This window comes from Chelonoidis abingdonii, chromosome 14, assembly GCF_003597395.2.
Source record: "Chelonoidis abingdonii isolate Lonesome George chromosome 14, CheloAbing_2.0, whole genome shotgun sequence".
In the NCBI taxonomy this organism is placed as follows: domain Eukaryota; kingdom Metazoa; phylum Chordata; order Testudines; family Testudinidae; genus Chelonoidis; species Chelonoidis abingdonii.
This window is the reverse complement of record NC_133782.1, coordinates 28,345,019-28,367,249: the sequence shown is the minus strand read 5'-3', so window position 1 is coordinate 28,367,249 and position 22,231 is coordinate 28,345,019.

The window sequence follows — 22,231 nt, the reverse complement described above, 5'->3', positions numbered from 1 at the left end:
GGTCCCTCTCAGGTCCAGGATTCTCCCTCGCCTTCCCCGTGGTGGGTGCCAGGGGGTGCTGCGTGCGCCTCCTCCCCTGCTGTTGCCCCTGACTATAGACTCGTTGGGGATGGTGGATGGGGCTGCCTCCTTGCCCAGCATGGGGCAGGAGTGGTGACTTGCGGATGGAGGGAGAGGGGGCTGTGCTGGTGGAGGGTCGCTGTGCTGGTGGCGGGTCCCGATGGAAAAGGGAAAGGTCTGAGGTGGAAGGGCAGGCTCAGGCAGTCGATATGGGGGCGCTAAGGACCCTGCAGCACCAGTTGTTGCAGGGAGGCAGCATGGAACTTCACAGAAGAGGCAGGGACGCTCTGCTCCCTCCAGGGTCTGGGGACATGCATGGGGCCAGCAAGGAGGGGTCGGGGGGGACACTCAGGGAGGCACAGGGGGGTGGCAGGTGGGGCTGGGGGGAACCCAGCCCCAAACATTGGTGGAGCTGGGCCCTGGGCTCTAAATATTGCTGGTGTCCAGGCACCACGTGGGTATATAACTTGCTGCTCATGCCCCTGGCCCCAGACCTGAGGAGAACAGTGGGAGATGGCAGCCATTTTGAAGGAGGGCAAATTAATGGTGAGTGTCTCTGGAAGGAGATTTTCATGCACCCACTTAAAATAAAAAAAAAAAATAAAAACGTTCAGTGATGAACAATCACAAAAAGTGACCATTAATCCTAGAACTTTCTGTTCCAAAGCCACCCATTGCGCCAGATCTACTCACTAGAGAGGGAACAAGGGTGGGGTGTGCGTGCATATGGAGGGGGAGTTCAGAGGCAGCTGGGGTGCATATGGGTGGGGGAATGTGGAGAGCTGAAAGGAGGGTGGAAACTAAGTAATACACTCCAGCTACATTGGGTTTCCTTGGTAAAGTGAAGCAGCTGTAAATCTAGTTTAACTGACCAGGTTGCTCTGGCTGCCTTGTGTTGCTCCAATGCGGGGTGAGGCAGCCTGCGCATGAGGATGAATCTGGCCCTAAAATTTAAATAATTAAAAATATGTATGATTGCTGATATCACATATCTTAAATTCCTAGAAATGCCACATGGCAGGATTCTCTTTGCATCTCTTGTTTACTATTCGTGTATGAAAATGTCAGTATTTTATTTTAAAAAGCCAAGGAAATCCCCAGACAGATAACTATATTAAGATGGAGTTAAGCTTTAGAGAACATATCAGTAATGGGGGGTAAAATACATTACAGGGTTGGTGTATTTATCCCCAAACAAACATTATAAACCTAGGGAATTCTGAGCTAAGTTTAAACTTAAAAAAAAATCCAAATACTTTTAAGTATGGAAATACAAAATTAAGATACCTAAACATTCTGAACACCCCCAATTAAGTTTCACTCCCCAGTTAATTTGCAGGCATAAAACCTGCAGTGTAGACATCTAAGTACCTGTTCTATGGGTGTAGTCAGGAACTCAGGTACCTAAATAGGATACCTGCAGGTGTAAAATCGCTCCTATGGGCAGAGGTGAGGCTGATACCTCTTTGAATTTCAGGCTTTGATACGTGGCAGCAGGGCCGGCTTTAGGAAGTGCGGGGCCCAATTCGAACAGTTTCCATGGGGCCCCGGCAGGGATGACTTTAAAAAAGACAAAACAACAACAACAACAAAAAACACTTGGGGCTTGTACTCACCAGGTGGTGCTCCAAGTCTTCAGTGGCGGGTCCTTCACTTACTCCAGATCTTCGGTGGCAATGAAGGACCCGCCGCTGAAGTGCTGCTGAAGACCCGGAGCGAGCGAAGTACCCCACCGTCGAAGTGCTGCCAAAGACCCAGAGCGCCGCCGGGTGAGTAAAAATTAAAAAGGCACCTCTAGCCAGGGAAGGGATTCTCACTGGGTGCGGGGCCCTCTTAGGCGCGGGGCCCAATTTGAGGGAATTGGTGGAATAGGCCTAAAGCTGGCCTTGCGTGGCAGGACCTGGATTGGTAGGGGGGAAAAGAGGAGGACCGGGGATGGGCAGCTACGTACTTTTTGTGTGTAGAAAGCAATAGAGAATGAGGAATGGTTGCTTCCACTCCTCCAGGATTTGCATGTGCTCATGTTTTGGACTTTGTCCCTTAACGTGAAAATTTTGTAAATAAAGTCATGTTACAATAGAGGACAATATTGCAAAAATGGCCAGTTTTCCAAATCATCTGCTCGTGGGTGAGCTGCTGGTTTAAATTTCTCGTTGTCAAAAGCCACAAGAACCTGTCGTACTTGCAGCCCTGGAGTGAACTGAAGGGTTTCAATAGATGGGACAGGAGATGCTGAACAGTCTTCTTTGTCCATAAGTTTTTAGTTGGGTCTTTCCTTCTTATATTTTTAACTTGTTAAACTCCAATCAGTATTAAAAGTGTAGCTATCAGTGTTGTGTGATTCTGAAATTGTTTGTTGGCTTGAAGTTGTGGCATTGATTTTGAGATAACAGGGTTTGGGCAGGAGAGACACATTGTGTTTGGCGGCCCCATGGAGTGGCTTTCCCCTTTCTCCAGTTTATGGGCAGAACAGACTCTTGAGTTCAGCAGGCTGGATAGAATTTTCTCCCTGTATCCTACTTGGAGCCTTTGTCATTGGGAATGCAAGTCCTGTCCCTCTTTACCTCCATTTCTGTTTCTCCTTCCAACACCAGTTTGCGTGACAGCCAGTGGCTCTAGCTAAGAAACAGTTTTATGCAGGCTAAGTATTAAGGCTGGATGATCTAGCTCATTTAAAAAAGAATCTCTCTGAACTGTCCCCCGGATTCAGCCTCAGCCTGTGGTTAATGTGTAGGAGAGAGACTCTCCTGTCTTTGGCTTTGCTAACTGATATCCTGGCAGAGTCTCGTCCAATCTGATCTGATGTCCCCAAGTGCAGCAGCTCTTTCAGGCAAGCAGCCCAACCAGGAATCTATACACGTCCTGAGCCCTGCAGCTAGCAGCCCTGAACCATCAGAGGATCTTTAGTGAGCTTTGAAAAATGCAGTTAATTAAAAATATGTTTGTCTTTTTCCTTCTGAGTTCAGGCTGCAAGTGCCAGAACAGCAGCACTCACTGGAAGGGGGAAAGGTGGTTAGAGCAATTAGTATACGGCTGGGAATGTAGCACTCCCAAATCTTAATCTCTGCTCTACCACTGTTTTCTACTTGGCCTTGGGCAAGTTATGTAATCTTCTGTGCCTCAGTTTCCCCAGCTGCAAAACAAAGATAATAAAACCATCCCTACCTACCTCAAAGAGTACTGAAAGGCCTAATTAGTAAATGAGTGTAAAGTGCTTTGATGGTGTAAAGCATAAATATTGTGAGAAAGCTGCTGTCCCCCCACTTCTGGCTTGGCTGAAATGAGGGGATCTCACATGGACACTCGATCTTGTGAGATTTTTAGTTCAAAGAGGGAGGGATGAACATCCAAACTCTTGTATGTTGCTCCAAAGTGAGGCTCTGAACTGCCCATTGCTATTGCATGCACAGCCTGATTCTCTTCTCACTTCCACCAGTAGAATGTGGAGTCACTCCAGGCTTGTACCAATGAAAGTGAGGTAAGAGTCCTCCATTACAGCAAGGGAAAGAGACCTTCTTCAACAGAGAAGTTGTTCTAAGGCTGTACGTTTATTTTAGTGTTTTTCCCCAAGTGAAACAATTTGGAAAAATCCACACAGCTCTGCAAAATGTTTGGGAATTGCTGAATCTTCATTTTTTTAGAGAAAAAAATTTTTTTTTGTTCCTATCAGAAATTTTTGCCCAGCTCTATCATAAAACAGAAACAGAGCTTGAACAATTTATTTCTCACGATCACCAGCAGGAGGCAGTGCAGTAACGGAAGTCAAGGGGTAGGAAGATGCAGCACAATACAACAAAGTATTAAAAGTAAGTGCAGCCCCTCTGCATAAAAGCTGGGAGGAGAGGGAATCATGTACATAAGTTCTTAGTGCAAAATTAGCTTCTACTGTACAACGTGTTGGTTTCATGCTAACTAGCAGCCACTGCAGTACGGCACTTCAGATGCCACATAAACGCTTCCCTATGATCTCCGGGAAGGGATTGTGCTATATGTAGCCTGCGTATGAAAACAGTTTGCAAGCTGGTTCTGTCTTCTAGCCTGACAATGCTGTGCTGGGCTGTATGGCAGAAGTGCAGGGCAGGGCAGATGTGCACAGCTGCAAGCGGCTTTCCAATAAATGACCTTCTGTTTCAAAGGGCTGTGAATGCACTCTGTCGAGCTGCGGCCTGGGACGGCACAGAACACAGTCATGGGGTCCCAGAACTCAGACAGAGCAAATACCTGCTAGATGACTCAGGGCGTTGTTCCCTTCTGAGCATTTCCAAGGGCTCTGAATAACTCCCACAACTGCCTCCGCTAAGGGGATTCTGTCATTTCCCTTGGGTGGCTGCTTCGTAGGCTGATTGAGCTCATTACTGCAGGGACACGGTGCAGGCCACTGGTACTGGAAAGGCGTGACTCCTGGCACTGCTGGGAATGGATCGGGAACCAGAGAATGGGCAGCGCCTGTGAAGTGTCATTAATTTTGTCATTTAACTGCATTCCAGTTTGATAATGGAGGTTTATAGTTAAATGTTTACCAGGAAAGTAAGTCAGCCAGTTTCTGTCAGATGAGAGGGGGAGATATGGGAGAATGAGAGAGGAGGAGAGAAATGGAAAAGAGAGAGAGAGGACCAAATTCTCCTCTTTTTCCTACCAGTTCTACACTAGTGTTGCTCCTGGCAGTGTCCAGTCAGAAACACTGTCCGGACACCAAAAGTCCAGTTAGACGACGTGCTGGGAGGGCATGCAGGGTCAAGTGATCCCCAGCAGACGCCTGGGTGAGGAGCGGAAGGGGCAGGACCAGAGCCTCTTCTGACCGCTAGGAGGCTGCCCGCTGCAGTTCAGCAGCTGCCTGGGAAGGGGGTGGCAGTGGCAAGCTGCCCCTCACCCAGGCTCAGCTTCCAGGGACAATGACTGAGCGAGCTGGAGTCCTCCTTCCCTCCCAGCATGCTCAACCTCTGTCCCTAGAAGCTGAGACGAGGCAGGGAGTGGACTGCTGCTGCCTCTCCCCAGCCAGGCTCTCTCCCAGGCTACGCTTCACAGAGCTGCGACTGGGAGCGACTCCGTCCCGTTCCCCGACTAGGCCTGGCTGCCAGGAAGGGCGGATGAATGTACCGGAGGGGAGCTGGTGCAGCGGGAGAACAGAGCCCCAGCCAGGTAACGTGGAGCTGGGCCCTGGGTTGGGGCGGGGCGGGGCGGGGAGAGCACAGGGGCCCTGGGTTGGTAGAGTTGCCAACCCTCCAGGATTGTCTTGGAGTCTCCGGGAATTAAAGATTAATCTTGAATTAAAGATAATGTCATGTGAGGGAAACCTCCAGGAATTCAGTTAACCAAAGTTGGCAACCCTACGGGCTGGGGGTAGGGTGGGGGGGAGAAGCATGGGGGGGGGCGGGACCAGGTGAGGTCCAACATGCCTGTGGAGTGTTGGTTTTAAGTATTCAAAGTTGGCAACCCGCATTACTCCGAGCAGAATTGGTCCGCCATCCATGTGAGCAAGAACTGCTGTGGGCAGCATATAGAGGGAGCCAAGCCAAGCCAACTCATTCTGCCTTACACGGAAGCAGTGACTCCTACGTGCTTCCCGCTGAGTTCTCCTGTCCTGTGTGGCGGCGAACGGCCCATGGCTCAGCCTCCGTCTCAAAGTCAGGGACGAGCCCGAGATCAATCTTTTTCCCACGCTCAACTCAGATCTCCGATGAGAGGCTTTATACAGTTTTGCGTTTTTATTGACAACGGAGGAGCAGTCCATGGGCATTACCAATGTAGAGCAGCACTTTGAAAGGAAATCGATTTGCTGAAAAATGCCATTTCTCTTGCTGCTAAACAGAGGTTTAGATTTTTAGTTTTTGCATTAAAATTCTGGGCAGCTGGGAAAAGTGGTGCAGGATCAAACTGTAACATTGCCCAACTCACCGGATGGGAATCTGGTGCTAATTATACATCAGTAATTACTATAAATTACTTTCATGCCGGAAACGCACCCTTATCCTTTCCTCTCTCTGGCATCCATACTCATGCGCACTCACGCACCCATCCCGCCACACCCAGGGGAGTTGGTAGCTTTTATACGAATTAAGCACCCTGTTTATTTACAGCAGGGATCAGCAACCTTTCAGAAGTGATGTGCCGAATCTTCATTAATTCACTCTAGTTTAAGGTTTCGTGTGCCAGTAATACATTTTAACGTTTTTAGAAGGTCTCTTTCTATGTCTATAATATATAATTAAACTATTGTTGTATGTAAAGTAAATAAGGCTTTTAAAAAGTTTAAGAAGCTTCATTTAAAATTAAATTAAAATGCAGAGCCCCCCGGACCGGTGGCCAGGACCCAGGCAGTGTGAGTGCTACTGAAAATCAGCTCGCGTGCCGCCTTTGGCATCCGTGCCATAGGTTGCCTACCCCTGATTTACAGTATCTTGCCTGCATAAAGGCACCATCTTTCCAAGCCAGCTGCCCACGCCCAGCTTTCCTGCGTGGGCGTCGCTGGGAGCTGCTTGGCTACAGTGTCCAGACAGAACAGGAAACTGCGGATGGCTTTAAGAGCGCCCTTACCACTGGACTTTGGTCTATAAGGGGTTGGGGTGTCTCTCTCTATCGCTGGCTTCTGAGAATTCTTTTTGCAGGCACTGGACACTTCCCAGGCATTGGATGGGGAGCCTGGGCACCTAATTCGGTGCTGTGAATTCCAGTGGGCGGCAGGTCACCTAAGAGGTAGGCAATGCAATGCTGACAGTTACAGTGCATGAATTCCTTTGGATTAGCCTTGTCTCAGGCATGGGGCTTTAGGCTAGAGACTTGCAGGATTGCTGATTTTATCCTGGGTTACTGCAGCACTAGTGGGGATACTGGAAGAAGGAAAACAGAGGTGGATGCCTTGGGGTTGAATTGGTAATGATCGTTCATCAGCCAGTGACAGCCCCATGGCACTCGGAGTTGAATTTAAGCTGCATAGGGCTCCTGCCCACCAGGGTATAGTCAGTGAGTCCCCAGCAGAGAACTAAAAGTGTCTGCCAAGGCTGAGCGCAGTGCAAGACTGGAGAGAGGACTGCAGTGCCTGCCCAGGAGAGAGAGCTATGCAAAAACTATACTGTGCTAACTAGGTGCTTGTTTTCAAAAGGGCCAGACCCTGAATGGTGCTGAGCACCTGCAACTCCTTTTGGAATGGAGATCCCAGGACCGGGATGCAGCCTCTCCCCTGAACTATCACCAAGTTTTCCCCTTCGTCCCCACCATGCCAGCACTCTCTCCATACAAGGAAAGCAGGGCACATTAGCATTCTGAAGGCAAGAGGGAGAGAAGAGAAACATTAGCATTGCTCTTTAAAGCCCAGTGGACCAGGGAAAAACATTCTGTTTGGCTTTGTGAGACTGTGAGCATCCTAATTGGGTCTGTGCACCTGTATTGTCACCAGAGACAATAGCATCATCCTAGCAGGCAGTGATAAATGTGCGTTATCCGCTCTGCAAGCCAACACTTTCCTTTGCCACAGTAGCTTCCAGGAAAGGAAGAAGGCAATGCCATTAGTGCTAGCAAGACATGAGATGCAGAAGTCAATAACCAGGCATATTGTTTGTGAGTGTAATAGGAAGTGATACGCTTTTCACCTCACTTGCTTGTATATTAAGTAAAAGCTTCACCTCAAATCTGAATTGCAATGAATTCAGAGCTATTTAAAGGGACAATCTGTATGCTTGGATCAGGGTTTCTCTGTCCGTGTCCTAATCAAACACATTTTTCTCTCTATTGTAAGCTCAGTAAGGGGGAAAATGGTTGTTTCAAGGGACAAAGCTTGACCAAATTCCACCAAATAAACATAATATGTAGAGGAGCAGATAGAAAGCAAACCTAAGGCCCGTTAATTTTGACAGGGAACAGAGAAGTATTTATCTGAGCAAAACAACCCCAAAGGCTGGTTAAAACTTACTGGCCTGCACATAATTGTAGACTGAAAACAGTGAACATTTGAGGCTGGAAACAGTTTTTAAAAAATATTATGAGCCAAAAATCTCCTCTAATTCATACTGTTGCATGTAATTGATTCTGGGAATGTTTGCCGGTGTAAATGAGAGCCTCTTTCTTCACTCCCATTGGGCCTGTCTTAGGAGAGAGTAAACAGCGAATCACACAGCAGTTCAAGTTAAGTCGCGCTGTCACATTAGTGTCCAGACTGTTGCAAAGCACTCCTGTTCCTGTTGTACCTTTCCGGCTGCTCACCACTGATGTAGCAGTAACGTGTAACAACAGCTTCACTTTAGACAGTGTCATCAATTTGCCCAACAGCGTTAAATTCAACGGGCTGGTCCACAGGCTCATCTGGCATTTGTCTTAGTTTTGGATTCAGTTGTGTTCAGTCAAGGTGGATAACGCAGTGCTGACTTGGGGCTTAGCACAGAGAAGGACACGTTGTGTTCAGTATCATGCTAGCAAACCATAATTGCAGTCGTGGTAGCACTGTACCATCTAACTCAATGGCTCATAGTTATGGCAAACCCAAACGTAACACAAGTTTGTCATGTGGACCCGCTCATAGGTAGTAAGAGGGTGAGAGTCTAAGTTTGTGCAGTTTAGAGCTCATGAGGTGGCGTAAGAATGTGTAACTTAAAATGTCTGCATGTGGCTATTTCAATTTAAATGTACACCTTCTTGTAGCCATCTGCAAGTTGTCTTCCCTGCTACATCTCCCTCCTCTGACCCCTTACATTTTAAGCTACATCATTCCAACTTCTGAGCCTAGCTCAGGGAGTGAGCGAAAGCAGTTTGTCTCTCCTCAATTCCTGGGACTGTTGTTTGGTCCCTGGTCCTGAGAATCTGGCACCTAGTTTAAAAACTACTGCACGTTAACTCCTCTGTTTAAAACACCCATGCAGCACAATGGTCACAGGTTTTGTCTAATTGCTACGAAGTTTCTTCTGACTTTTAGGAATGGCCACCATTTACGAGGGATGATAGTGGACAAGTTATGCACCTAGTTGATCACCTGTGCTTGTAGGTTGCGCTTCATCCCAAGCACACGTGGGACCTCCTGCTCCACTATTTCAAACTCTTCTGAGTGGTATCTGTCCTCATACAGACATGTCATCTTTAGCTTTATTATTTTATATAGGCTCAGATTGTGCTTGCTATAAGAAAAAAAATAGTTTATTGGTTTGCCAGTAGCTGCTTTGTGTATATGCTTGCTATGAGTCCAGTGCATTCAGCTCCAGCGTCTGTTTTGATATTAACTTTTTGTTTATTTCAAATGTCACATATAAATCTGTCAAACTTTGCTTTGTAAATGTATTCATTAAGACAGCCATCAAAGGACTCTTTTTCGGAGCTTTGTCCTCCAACTGGATGTTCATGAACGTATGTTGCTTTTGCATTTTGTTCTTGCATGATACTTCATCCCTGGCGCAGGAGATCCTTGCACTGTGCTTTGATTATCTCCATATTTATTGCACACAGCAGTTTGTTTACCCTTGTATTCTAACTTTATGACTTATTGTGCATTTTCAGTTAGATGAGATTCGATTCTTTTGCTGCTTACTAACACTTTCATTTGGAAGCTCAGTTTTCATTAGCCTTGCAGATAGCCACACCACCTGTTTTTGAAAAATCAGATCCATTTTGCACAATAATATTTCTTTGCCCTGGTTATCCGCTATACCACAGAGTGTGGTCTGTAATTAGTCCATCTGTTAATGCTTCAAATTCATATGATTTTACCTTATTAGATAGGTCTCTAACACAATTATCAATAGTCTCATCTGGCAGGTGGTTTCCTGCACAAAACTAAAGGGAAAAAAATCTCTCTCAAGAGACGTTCCTGCATAGATCAGACTGTTCCAGAAATTTGTGAATGATTTTGCCTAGCAGTTAGCTGTTTCCTTCATGCTCCCTCTGGAATGTGGTGTAGATATCCAATGCCGCATGTTGCACTGTGGAGGATTTCATCCTCTCACATTTCTATTCAATACCATTTGCTTTTGGGCCATTTTGCAAACACTGCCTCCTGTTCCCTCCAGTTCTCTGCCACATTCTCTTCTAGCTGGAGATGCGAGTGGTTTCATTGGCTCCATTTTTGCCAAAAGTTAAGCTTTGTTCTGATACTTTGTTGTCTGGGTGATGCACAGGAGTGCTGGGAAGAAAATTAAGTTTACTTCCTGCCTTCTGTCAGAGGATCTGGATCGAGGTCACCAAGGTGACTGGTCAGTATCCGGTTATTCCATTGGCCATTGTTACACTCTGAAAAGCAGAGTGCAGGGTCATCATGGATCCTAGTTTTCCACGATAAAGAAAACAAAATTCTCCGATTATTCCCCCCTCCATAAAAATCCATGTTTTTCTACGACTAAAATGAAATCTGTCAGCAGGAGCCCTGCCATCTGGGACTCAGGCATCATTTCCTACATTCCTGTGTGTGTGCTGGTGGCCTGGGGTTCTACTGTGTATGTTTGTATTTTGTGTCAACCTGTAAAACCTAAAGATTCTCTGTAAAAATGCAAATTCGGAGCTTTTCCATGTTTTTCCATGACAAACGGATTTCTAGGATCCCTGGTGGTCACCCCAACAGGTATATTTTCTTGGGGAGAAGCTGCAATGGGAGGCCATCAGCTGGAGCTAGTTTTGAGCTAATTTCATGAACAACAAATGGGAAACAGTACACAAGAAAATTGTAGGGGGAGGAGCTCTGTAAGGTACAGATATTGAGGATAGAGACAGCAAGAGTTGTTATCTCACCATTCCAAAAGCAAGGGACTCGTGGTTCCTGGTCCTATGTACTCCTATAACAGCTGTTTAGCAACAATTTCAGACAGGAGGCCAAGAATACGGCTGTATCCCATTGAATGATGTGTGTATCGGTGGGGGTGGGGGTTCACATCTGACGTGCTGCTTTTTAAAGTAGGTTTATGCAACCGAGGAGGCAACAGAAAGCTCCAATTCCCCAGGGTGAGGCTGTCAGGAATCAGCAGGGGAGCCTATGGGGGCAAAAATTCAACAGGGAGAAAATATTTTGCAGAGTAGATCCCTGATGCTAGGCTGGCTACTGTCTCCGTACCTCCCTCATCACACAGATGCACACAGGCAGGCCTGCTCCTCCTCTTCTCTCTCCGTATAATCTACTCTCTACTCTAAAGAGGTGCCTGCAGCTGTCTGTGTGTACCACAGACAAAAGTGTGCTGCCTTGGGGCTGGGCTGAGGTCATGGCATCCACCCAGTCGGGCACTTTCCAAGGAGCAATCTGAGGAAGGGACTGCAGGGGTACTTGCTTTCCCTTGCTCTGTTGGTTCAGTAATGAGCAGCACAAGACGCCTCTTTAGTCTTTATTAACAGAAGAAGAACACGGTGAAATTTGTAGCCTGCTGCAGTGCTAAGCTTGGGAGGAGGTGATACACATTTGCAATTAGATACCGGCACTGGATTACTCCCTTGAAATAGGAGTTAAGGCACTGTTCTGTCCCTTAGGATTGCTCTACAGAAAAAAATATTCAGATAAACGAATCCAGCCCCTCCAGCTCAGCATGGGGAAAAGGCATTTACTTTGCGATGAGAGGAAAAGCAAACAAAACTTTCTAAAATGGGGAGAAGGCTAGAGAATTTGGGGGCCACTCAGCACATTTCCGGGGCCTAGTACGTGCTTCCATGTATGCCCTAAAAAGAGTGTTTGGAGATTTTAAAATGGGCATTGATTTATTAGAACTAGGCAGATGGGTTATTAAGAAACAAATGATGTGCCTGTTGCAGCTGTCTCCTCGCCACGTTCTGTGTTACTCTCCAAGGCTGCTGCACGGATCCAGAACTGCATCCTCTGATACCTGAAACTCCTGCAGCTGCTCCAGGCCTGGGATTGCCTGCTTTGTCCTGTGCAGAGACTTTAAAATAGACACATAGACCCTGCTTTGTTTTCACACTGCCTTCTCTCAACTCCATTTCTTACCTTGGTTTTTTCCATTAGAATTTTTCTCTCTCGCCCCCTCTTTGATCCTTTTTATCAAGTTTCCTCTCAACCAGAATCCAGACCCAGTAAAGGCCGTGCTTAATTTGTGCTAGAGCTTGCCAGAGCTGAACCCCGGCACCTCTGCGCCCGGCAGTTCACAGCCCCGGCACCTCTGGGCCCGGCAGTTCAGAGCCCCGGCACCTCTGGGCCCGGCAGTTCAGAGCCTCGGCACCTCTGGGCCCGGCAGTTCAGAGCCCCCCGGCACCTCTGGGCTCGGCAGTTCATAGCCCCCGCACCTCTAGGCCTGGCAGTTCCAAGCCTCGGCACTCTGGGCCTGGCAGTTCAAGGCCTCAGGCACCTCTGGCCCTGGCAGTTTTCAGAAGCCCCGATACTTTTGGGCTTGGCAGTTCATATGCCCGGCACCTTTGGCTTGGCAGTTCCATAGCCCCGCACCTCTGGCCTGGCATTCCAGAGCCTGGCACCTTTAGGCTTGGCAGTTCAGTCGCCCCGGCGGCACCGAACTGGGGCTTGGCTAGTTCATAGCCCCAGACACCTCTTAGGCTGTGCAGTTCATATGCCCGGCTACTCTGGCCGCTGGCAGTATCAGAGCCGCCGGCACTCTGGGTTAGGCAGTGTCAGAGCCCCGGCACTGTGGGCTTCTGGTCATCCAGTTATTAGTAAAAAAATTGCTTGAGCCCTGGCAACCTAATTGTTTGAGACCCCCCGGGGACTTCTTTCATTACAAATTAAAACTGAGCAATAGGACATCTGTTGTGGGTTGACAGAGACTCTCCATTCCTGAGTTTCCAGGCTGATTTTGCAGACCAGGAGGTTTAGCTATTATGATTTAGCATCCTCATTGTTGAATGTGTTATCTAAACCAAACCCAAATCTTGAGCCTATCTGCTAGTCACCCCTGGCACCACTAGAATAAATAGTTTCTCAGACGTACGCAGACACTCTTGTGTTCTTTTGGGGGTCTCTTGGTCTCCGAGGCACTGGTCACTGGTTTTAACAGTACAGAAATCTGCTCTGAAGGTGACAGTGAGGTTCAGGCCAGAACGATTTGCTCTGAGTTCTGCTGGGGTTGGGGATGTAGTCAGCTAGGGAAACAGTGATGCCTTTGTTTCTCATGGTGATACCTTTAAATTATTAAGCACTCTTCCTGAGCTTGCGCAGCATTCAGCCCGCCAGCCGTGTTCATGTTCTCTAGCATTATGACCTAAGTTCATGCTAGCCACCGAGATACTCATACTGAAGATGCTGCTTTGGGTCTATATCTGTTTTTCCCATAGGATACAAAAAATTTAAAATCATTCTAATATAGAAAGTGAGCGCACCTTAGTTCTTCCTGTTTCAGAAAACCAGACCAGAATCAAATGTACTTTCTCCAGATTACACTGGCGTAAACTGAAGATCGAACATGTTCCCTATTGTCTTCCTCTTCTTCTAGCAAGGCCCATAACCCGTGTTAGGAAACATTCATCGTATCCCGCAAGGAAAGTAAAACTTTCCCAGAATAAAAAAACACACCTACGAATAGATCAACCAGAATACCACAACAACCCCCACCAAAAAAAAAAAAAAAAAAAAAAGCAGCAAAAAAAAAAAAAAAAAAGCAGCTAAACTCATAATATGGGTTTTCTAAGACTGTATTAGTTTTGCTTCCAGGGAAGAAGGTTGTCTTGGTCTTAAAAAAAGGGTCTGAGCAAGAAGGTCCATTTCGTCATCAATAAAATATCCACTTTCTTTATTATTAAATGTACACCAGCTCTGGCATCAGTTATGGATAAGGAATGTTATTGCCCATGACATTCTGGGCTGCTTCATTGCATGACATTTAGAAAACAGCCCCCAGAAGGTAGCCAGTGCGTCTTTCCCAGAAGCTCTTCTTTCTGGAACGAGCTCTGAGCATCCAGGAAGGGGTGTCAGGTAACGTGCCCTCCTTGTGCTCTCTCAGCTAAGAAATTCCAGCTGGAGAATCATTTTCTGAGCTGACGTCCAAAGCGTTGCATCTGATTAGTGTTGGCAAGTTCTGCCTTGGAGTTCCACCTCTGCAATGCAGTCGGAATTCACCCAGCACAAAGCGTGAAGTGCTCAGGGCCGCTGGTGTTAATGTGCCGTGGGAGAGACAGAGGCTGGTGGGCGTTGTGGGGAGTGGACACGCTCACTTCTAATTGTAGAGCACAATCAGGCTTCGTTTTCGTGGGATTTGGCATCCAAACAGCCACCGCCCTGACGTGCTCAGAAGATGAAAGGGAGCTTCCAGCATGCACAGCGGCCTCGCACCTCTTGGAGAAGGCTGATGATAAAAGGAGGGGCAGAACCTACCACCATCTGTCCTACCATGGTTCCTGCTGCTGCGGTGCAAGGGAGCATCTGGAGCCATTGGGGGCAGAGCTTGGAACCCCCGTTTGTATGTTCATTTAAAAAACACAAACCGTTACATTTCAGTCAGCTTCTTGATGAAAGGGATGGACAAACAGCCAGAGGCAGGGATTCAGGCACGCCCGTTGCTGTGCTCTTTAGGGGTCTTACATGAGCTAATGCTGCGTCAGGCACAACTGATGAGGTTAGCAGGGGATGCTGATGCAGAGGGCACCTGGATACCTGCTTCACCCTTTTCCAATTCTATGCAGCCTGTTCCCCCTGGCGCTCCAGTGATAGACCTTCTGTGGGGGGTGAGGGAGTTCGGCGCTGTGATGCAGTCAGCAGTTCTGCCTGTGATTGATCACGCTGGGACTTGGGGAGACCCTCTGCGCTGCCATTAGGCAACTCAGGCTATGAGAGTCAGTATAGCTGGGGAGAAGAGGATTTTGTGATGAGTCAGCTAGATTGTGTTAGGTCAGCAGAGGGCCTTGTGAGGAAGCAGGTGCTGTCTGTTTCCTCTGCTGAGGAGGGAACTTAGGTCAGTAGGAAGGAAGGTCCCTTAGGAGATGAAACCAGCATGTGTGTGGGAGGTGTCATATAAACAGGGCACTTGGGGGAGAATGGGGCTTAGAGGCAGTTTTGGGAGGTCACGAGCAGGATGTCTGGGGAGGGGGGCAGGGACCATGTGGGACTAACACTGCATAGCCCTGACGGGGGCCAGGAAACCAAGCCCAGCGAAGACTGTGGAATGTGATTCCCTGTTCCATGGCAGGATTCGGTTCCCTTTGACACCAGTAGGTGCTGGTAGGAGGAGCAGAGAGCAAACAAGTGCCTCCCAACTTTGGCACTTCCTGCTATTCCACACGACCACCCTAAATCTTCCCTATTGTTTGCATAAACATCTCTGATCAGGGCCAGCTTTATGAAGGGAGGGGCCCAATTTGAATACCCGGCGGCGGTCTGGGGCTTCGGTGGCACTTCAGCAGTGGGGTGTCTGCCACCGAAATGCTGCCGAAGCCCCAGAGCGGGCTCCCCCCGCCGCCGAAATGCCACCAAAGCCCCAGAGCGGACGCCCCCTGCTGAAATGCTGCCGAAGCCCCGGAGTGGAACCCCTCCTGCCACTGCCGAAATGCCACCAAAGAGTCAGAGCAGACTCCCCCGCCGCTGGGTGAGTAAAAAAAAAAAAAATTAAAAAGACGCTTAAGGCGCAGTGCCCTCTTAGGCGTGGTGCCTGATTCCGGGGAATCGGGGGTATTGGCTTAAAGCCGGCTCTGTCTCTAATGGCCTCAGAGCAAGGCTGGCCTCTGCTGTAGGGAAACAACTATCCTTGCTTGACGATAAAACCGTCAAGCAGTTGAAATGTGACTTGATTTAATCTGGGCAGAGGCACTGCCTCCCCACCCTCCCTCTTTGGCAGTTTGGAAATGACAGTTTCCTGATACAATATGGCTATTGTACAGATCCTCAGAATAACAATTATTTTTCGCTTCCCCACTCCCAATTGAGTACCCAGTTGGCTGGGTGAAAGCAGTCATCAGGGACAGCCACATCCTCCTCTCAACAGCTGGGAGAACAATTTAGAACCACATTGACCTTACTAATTAATGGGCTGGTTTGTGTGCGCGCCACTGCCCTCTGCTGGGCAGGAGAGGTCATCTGATCTGCTGGCAGTTCCTATCTGTTGCATGCTGTATCAGAGCAGCTTATTTAGCTCATTAGCATGAGACCTATTTCCGAAGCCCCAAGCCATGAGCCCTCAATGTGCACGTACAATGTTGCTAAGTAAATGCAAATCTAGCCATCTCGTTAGACCACCATGTCCTCAGAAATGAGTTGTGACGCCTGACAGTAATCACACGTCTTCAAATTAGAACTGTGCAGCACCAGCTCGAGCTTTCCCTGTTAACACAAAAAGGCACATCCAAGTTGGCTGGAAGGACACCCTGAAAGACAGCTGCTCCTGCCACGTGTGTTTCTTGAATACATTTAAATCGCTAAGTGATGTTTTGTGCTTCACGGAGTCTCCTAAGTACACTGCTCAATTAGTAATGAAGAGCAACACAGTAATCCTGTCTGGAGAGCACAAATTTTATGAGTTTCCTACCCAGTGATTCACAAGCTGAGTCTGCCTGGATGTGCTGCTGTATTACGCAGAGGACCCTCAATGGCAGCCCAAGACCCTCTCAAATGAAACCAAACCCGAAAAAGATATCTGAGGAAAAGCTGGAATTGGCACGAACCCTTCACTTAGGATCCAAGCCAACAGAAAAACTTCACCTGCGATCCTCAGGTCTGTCAATTTAATTACAGGAAATATTAGGCCTGAGGTTTGTAATAAGAATAGAGAGTATAAACATCTCAGGAGAAAATGAAAACTATCCTACAAATAGGAGTCTCTGAGGCTGATGTTCCTCTCACTTAGCCTGCTGTGAATCAGGAGTAAGTCACTGAGACTGCCCAGGAGTCTGGAATCAGTGCAGAAGCAGGGAGCTTTTCTGCATCAGGTGTTGGCTTTCTGAGGGTTGTGCAGACTGTTACATTCTACAGAGAGATATGCTTAGCTGAGAGCAGTGATGATTTCTCTTAGTTGTGAGCACAGTTATTCCACACTGGCTTTCCCCAGGCCTGAGAGGCCTGGATCCATTCCTCCAGAGGCAATTAAGGGCATCTGGATTCAAGTTTGCTTCTGGGGAAGTTCTTCTCTTATATGGTTGGTCCATTCTATGAAGTGGGAGGGGAGCTCCTTGTGAGGGTCGGTGCGTGGGGCCAATGTCAGGATTACCCAATCTGGGTCGATTAGCTGGGTCACTACATGGAATACAACTAGTGGCTATGATTTTGCAGCTGTGATGACTGGGGGGAGCAGAAGGGTCCCTTTGCTTCCATTACTGCTGGGGTGTAATCCTGCAGGAAATCTCTGTGGTGAAGGTGGACACATTTGGAGTGAGTTTTGTGCAAACACATGCCTAGACATCTGTCCAGGCAGCTAATTTGAACGGCTGCACATCACACAGCAAGACTGTGGCAGAACCAGGGATAGAGCCCCGTTTTGTGGCTCCTTAGGGTGTGATCCAACAAGTATAAACTCCTTGCTGTGTTACTTGAAGCAATATTCAAAATATAGGCATTTGTGCATTTTGGTTATGACCCTGGAATGACTCCAGATGCCCGTTTCCTGCTCAGACCATAGGGTTTAACTTCCATTTTTGCTATGTTAATTAAACAATGAGGGCCAGGTTCTGATCTCCACTCCATGTGTGTCAATCTAGAATAACTTCATTGAAGTCAGCGGATTTACTCAGGAAAACTGTGTTTAAAACCTCAATATAGATGAAATATGACTCTGTGTGTGTGTGTGTGTGTGTGAGAGAGAGAGAGAGAGATGGACCTTTATGCGTGTGATGTTGCCAGAGAATCTCCCGGAGACACTATTACTAATTATTTTTTCATGAGGAGCTCATACCTGCTGGTAAAGTTGGTTCAAGCAATGTGTGTTCAAAGGCTTAAATTTCACCTCCTATACTAAGTCCTAAATCTACTTAATAAATAGCGGAAGCTCTGTCCGGAGAACTAAATCTGTTTGCCATCCCTATTATCTGGTGTGAGATGATGTTGTCCTTCACATGATGTTTGAATCAGCACAGAAATGAATCTCATTCACAAGGTCATGCCAATTTATCTGGGCTTTCAATTTGCAGCATCTTCCAGAGGAATGATTTTTATGCTTAGAGAAACTATGGGCCAGATTTTCCACAGAGCTCTGAGTCAGCTTTTCAAGTGCTTAGCTCCCATAACTAGGTCCAGATTTTTCCAAAGAGCTAAGCTCCCAGTTAGGCACCTAAACAAAGACCAGCTTTTCAAACAGGCTCAGCACCTGCCATTCACTCAACATGCTGAGCTCTTCAGAAAATCTGCCCCTTTAGGTAGGATTTTAGTACAGTTGTATTTCCAAGTGCAAAGGGACCGTACAGCACACAAGGGGCAAAGAGTAGGAACAATGTGATAATATATTGCACTTCCATGACCCTTTTAATCCAAAGATCTCACAGAGTTTTGCAGAGGTGGGGATTATTACGCCTTTACAAGCTGGCTGGGTGCTTAGGCTTCCTTTGGATGTCCGGCCACTGGGATTTTCAAACCTCTCTGCTGTGTAATATGCTGTTGTGGCATTCCCCAGGGTACAATCTGGACTGTTGGACAGGTATGTCCCCTCAGTTCTCCAGCCTGGGGTGCCTTTTACACTGATGCGCTGTGAGAGCAACCACTCCTGGCCTGCTCTCACGCAGCCTCTAGCATGTAAATCACCCCCAGCTATACTGTATGAGTGCCATATCCAGCCATCTTGCCACCCCTGAATTACATTGCAGAGTGACACCAGCAAATTCCCAGTTCCAGACTTTCTCCCGGAAATGTGTGTCTTGTACTGCCCAGCCCCTCCTGTATAATACAAACTCATATAAAATCCGCCATTTCATTAAGAGACAATGATATGAACAAACCTTGTTATCTCAAATGGAGTTTCCCAGACACTTCAATCCAAACACACACTGGTTTAGATAAAACAACAAAACAAGTTTATTAACTACAGAACGATAGATTTTAAGTGATTACAAGTAAGGCTAAGATTATGTCACGGAATCCGTGACTTCCAGTGACCTCCGTGCCATTGGGGGCCCCACAGCTAACCAGCCACTGCTGGCAGTGGGGGACCCCGGAGCCACCCCGGAGCCATCGGCAGGTGGCAGGGGACCCTCCCGCAGCTGCCCAGCAACTGACCTTGCAACTGAGTGGCTGCCGACATCATCAGTGATCCCTGAACTGCTCAGCCACCGTGAACAGGTGCCCCCTGCACCCCCTGAAGTTCCCAGCCACTGCCACTGGCAGCAGAGGGACCCCAGAGCTGCTCAGTGGCTATGGGTGGGGGCCCCCCCCAGCTCCTTAGCCGCTGCTGCTGGCAGGGGCCCCCCTGCAGCTGCTTAGCTGCAGCAAGCAGTTGCCCCCCTTGCAGCTCCTAGCTGCTGGTGGCAAAGCAACCTGCCAGGGGGTACCCCATGCCTCCTAGCCCTGTAGGGTGGCAGGAAGACCCCTCCCATCCACTGGGTAATGGGGTCCCTGCAGTTCCCAGCCGCTGCGGGGCGCGGGGGGGGGGGAAGGGTGCTGGTTTTTTGTCTATTGCCCATGCCCTCTTCCTGACTTTTACTACAAATATCCATGACAAAACCTTAGCCTTAATTACAAGTAATGAGGCATAAAAATCAGAATTAGTTACAAAGAAATAAAAGATAAAACAAAAACTAATACCTAACTTAACAAGCTAAGTGAATTCAAAGCAAAGATTTCTCTCACCACAGGCGTGAGCAGTTGACTGGTTTAACTCCTTTCAGACAGGATTCCTCCCCCCTCAGTTCAAAACTGTTTCTTTGTTCCATAGTTGCTGTGGCTGCTGCGGATAGAGAGAAAGAAGGAATATTTTGGGGCCCCTGTTTTCCTTTCTTATAGACCTCTTTTTCTTTGAAAATCATCTCCAGCTGAGCTTTAGGAGACAGAGAGGCTGTCTGTACGGGAATTTCCTGCCATTCCATTGCAAACATGTAAATTTCTCACTAACACCCTTCTTCTTGCCAAAGGGTGGCCGCTTAATTAGGCAATAGTCCATTTGATTATGCTGACACTTGGCTGAGGAGCTGGCTAGTCTTTTGTTTCTGTGGATCTGGTTTGAAGCTGTTTTTCAAGACTTGAAATATGTCTCAGTAATATTGTACAGTAGAATCTTATAACTTTAAATACAATGTTGCCACAGATATTTTACTAGGACAATAATGTTCAGCAGATTATGAGCTTTCAAATGCTACCTCACAAAGCATACTTTATACAAAATTTATCAAAGTATTGTAAAAAGGATGAACATAAGAGTACAGACTGTCACACAGGTCCACTGCTTTTTCCCTCATTTCTAAATGTCAGCAAAGGAAGCTGATCACTGAGTTTTTTAAGTGATATTAAAATAGTGGTGCCCATTCTGAGTTTGACTGTTCAAAATAGAATGTGAAACACTTCAAGGCTCATAGACCCTGTTAAGAGGGCAAGGGAGCCTGCAGATAAACACACTGGAAGAAGCATGAGCCTGTCCCCCACTCTTCTGAATGCAGTGTTAATACTGAAACCCACTGATGGTAGTTTAAATGATGATATTGTTAGCTATTCCAGAGATGATCATTTTAGCAGCAATGTTAGTGATTATGGATTTCTGGGTGGAGCACAGGATGCGGGGAGAAGCTTGGCTACAACACTAACATCATTTTGTCCTAATTTAACTACTGAAAAAACCACCACTTTTGACACACATCCACTTTCCCATCTCTGCACAGAAGCCTCAGTTGCTCCAGGGACAATGCGAGAGCTAAAGGATGGCTTGGGAGAGTCTCTTGCCAACCCCTCCTGCTGTTTATCCATTCTGCTCTTTTCCTTCCTTCAGTGCTGGGAAGACTGCTGCTGTTTCCCTGCTGCCCCAGCCCATAACTTTGTTTTAGATCTGGTCGTAATAATGACATGTTTTTAGTGGCTATTCTGTGCCTGCCCCGGTTCCCCCATCAGTTTGCGGTGCTGAAATGCTGCAGCCAGAAGTGGGAAGAAGCTAGAGCTCTACATTTTGCTTCAGGTCATTAGAACGCTTGGAGGAGGACTGCTGAGCTTGAGCATTCCTTTTATTCTGCGCCCCTGAGAAATCATAGTAATTTATTGCAGCCGCATATTATTGATGTCGTGCCTGCTGCCTTGTCTGGACCACGTGTAAGGGTTCACCTAAAGCCCAAACTGATTTTTGGAATATCCTGCCTGAGCCTTTTCCTTCGAGCATCAGTAATTTCTTGGGAGGTGGGAGGGGGTCTTTTAATGGAGAGGCTCCTATTTTCCCCCTTGTTCACCTGCCTCCTTCAAGAACGTGGGCTGAATAGTGTCCTCCTGCAGGAGGGAGATAAACTCCATGAGGTTCCCTTAGTGGAGGTGACTCAAGTCTTCATTTAGGGAAGTGCTTCTCCTGTAACAGAGAAGGGAGACCAGCCCCCAAGCCCTGTGGGTCTTGGGAGATCTACTGGCTGGAGATTGTTCCCAAGCTGCCTGCCTATGCTTCCGCTCCCAGTCAGCAGAGGCGCTGCAGTGGTGTTGTCAAGGTCTCCTGGAGGAAGAGCTGCCCCGGCGTGCCCTTATAAAGGAAGTTCCACAGTGCAAGGGTGGTGGCGGCAGCAGAAAAGTTAATCCAGCCTCCAGCGCTGAATTTCTCTGGGTGTTTAGGTCAGGCTCCCTATGGTGCTGTGAAACAGATCAATAGCATTGCCCTCTCTTAGCTCCCGATTCAAGGAAGCACTTAGACACATGCTTAAGTCCAGCTCTGTTCAGGCCAGAATGTGCTTAAGTGCTTTTGTAAATGGTGATGGTTCCTGAATTGGAGCCATACAGACGTGGAAGCCAGGCGCTTGATTCTCCCCAGTCTCGCCATTTGTGTCGTCTTTTACTACTGTGCAGAGTGGGTGGCTCTAGTGGGACACTGCGTGGGCCTGCAAGAGTTGGCACAAGCACTGTCACTGGGAAGGGTCATTTCCACAGGCTTATCCTTGTCGGGCTGGACCTGACCTGTTTCCTCAGCCTGGGAGTGGATTTTTTGTTTTAAGTGTGAGCAAAACTAGCTCAGCCATTGTTGAGAAGGGGCCAGGGAGCAAGCAAACAAAAAAGTGGTTATTAGGGGAGGAAAAACCTAGCCTTTTCTTGAGGTGTAGCGCTCCAGTAGGCAGTGGCAGAAATGTGCACGGGCTGCAGCTGTGCTTGGTGGCTGGGTGAGAACTGCAGTTGATTTGGCTGAGTTGTAAGTTCTGTATGGAAAAGGAGCAATCTGCTTGTGTCTGCTCA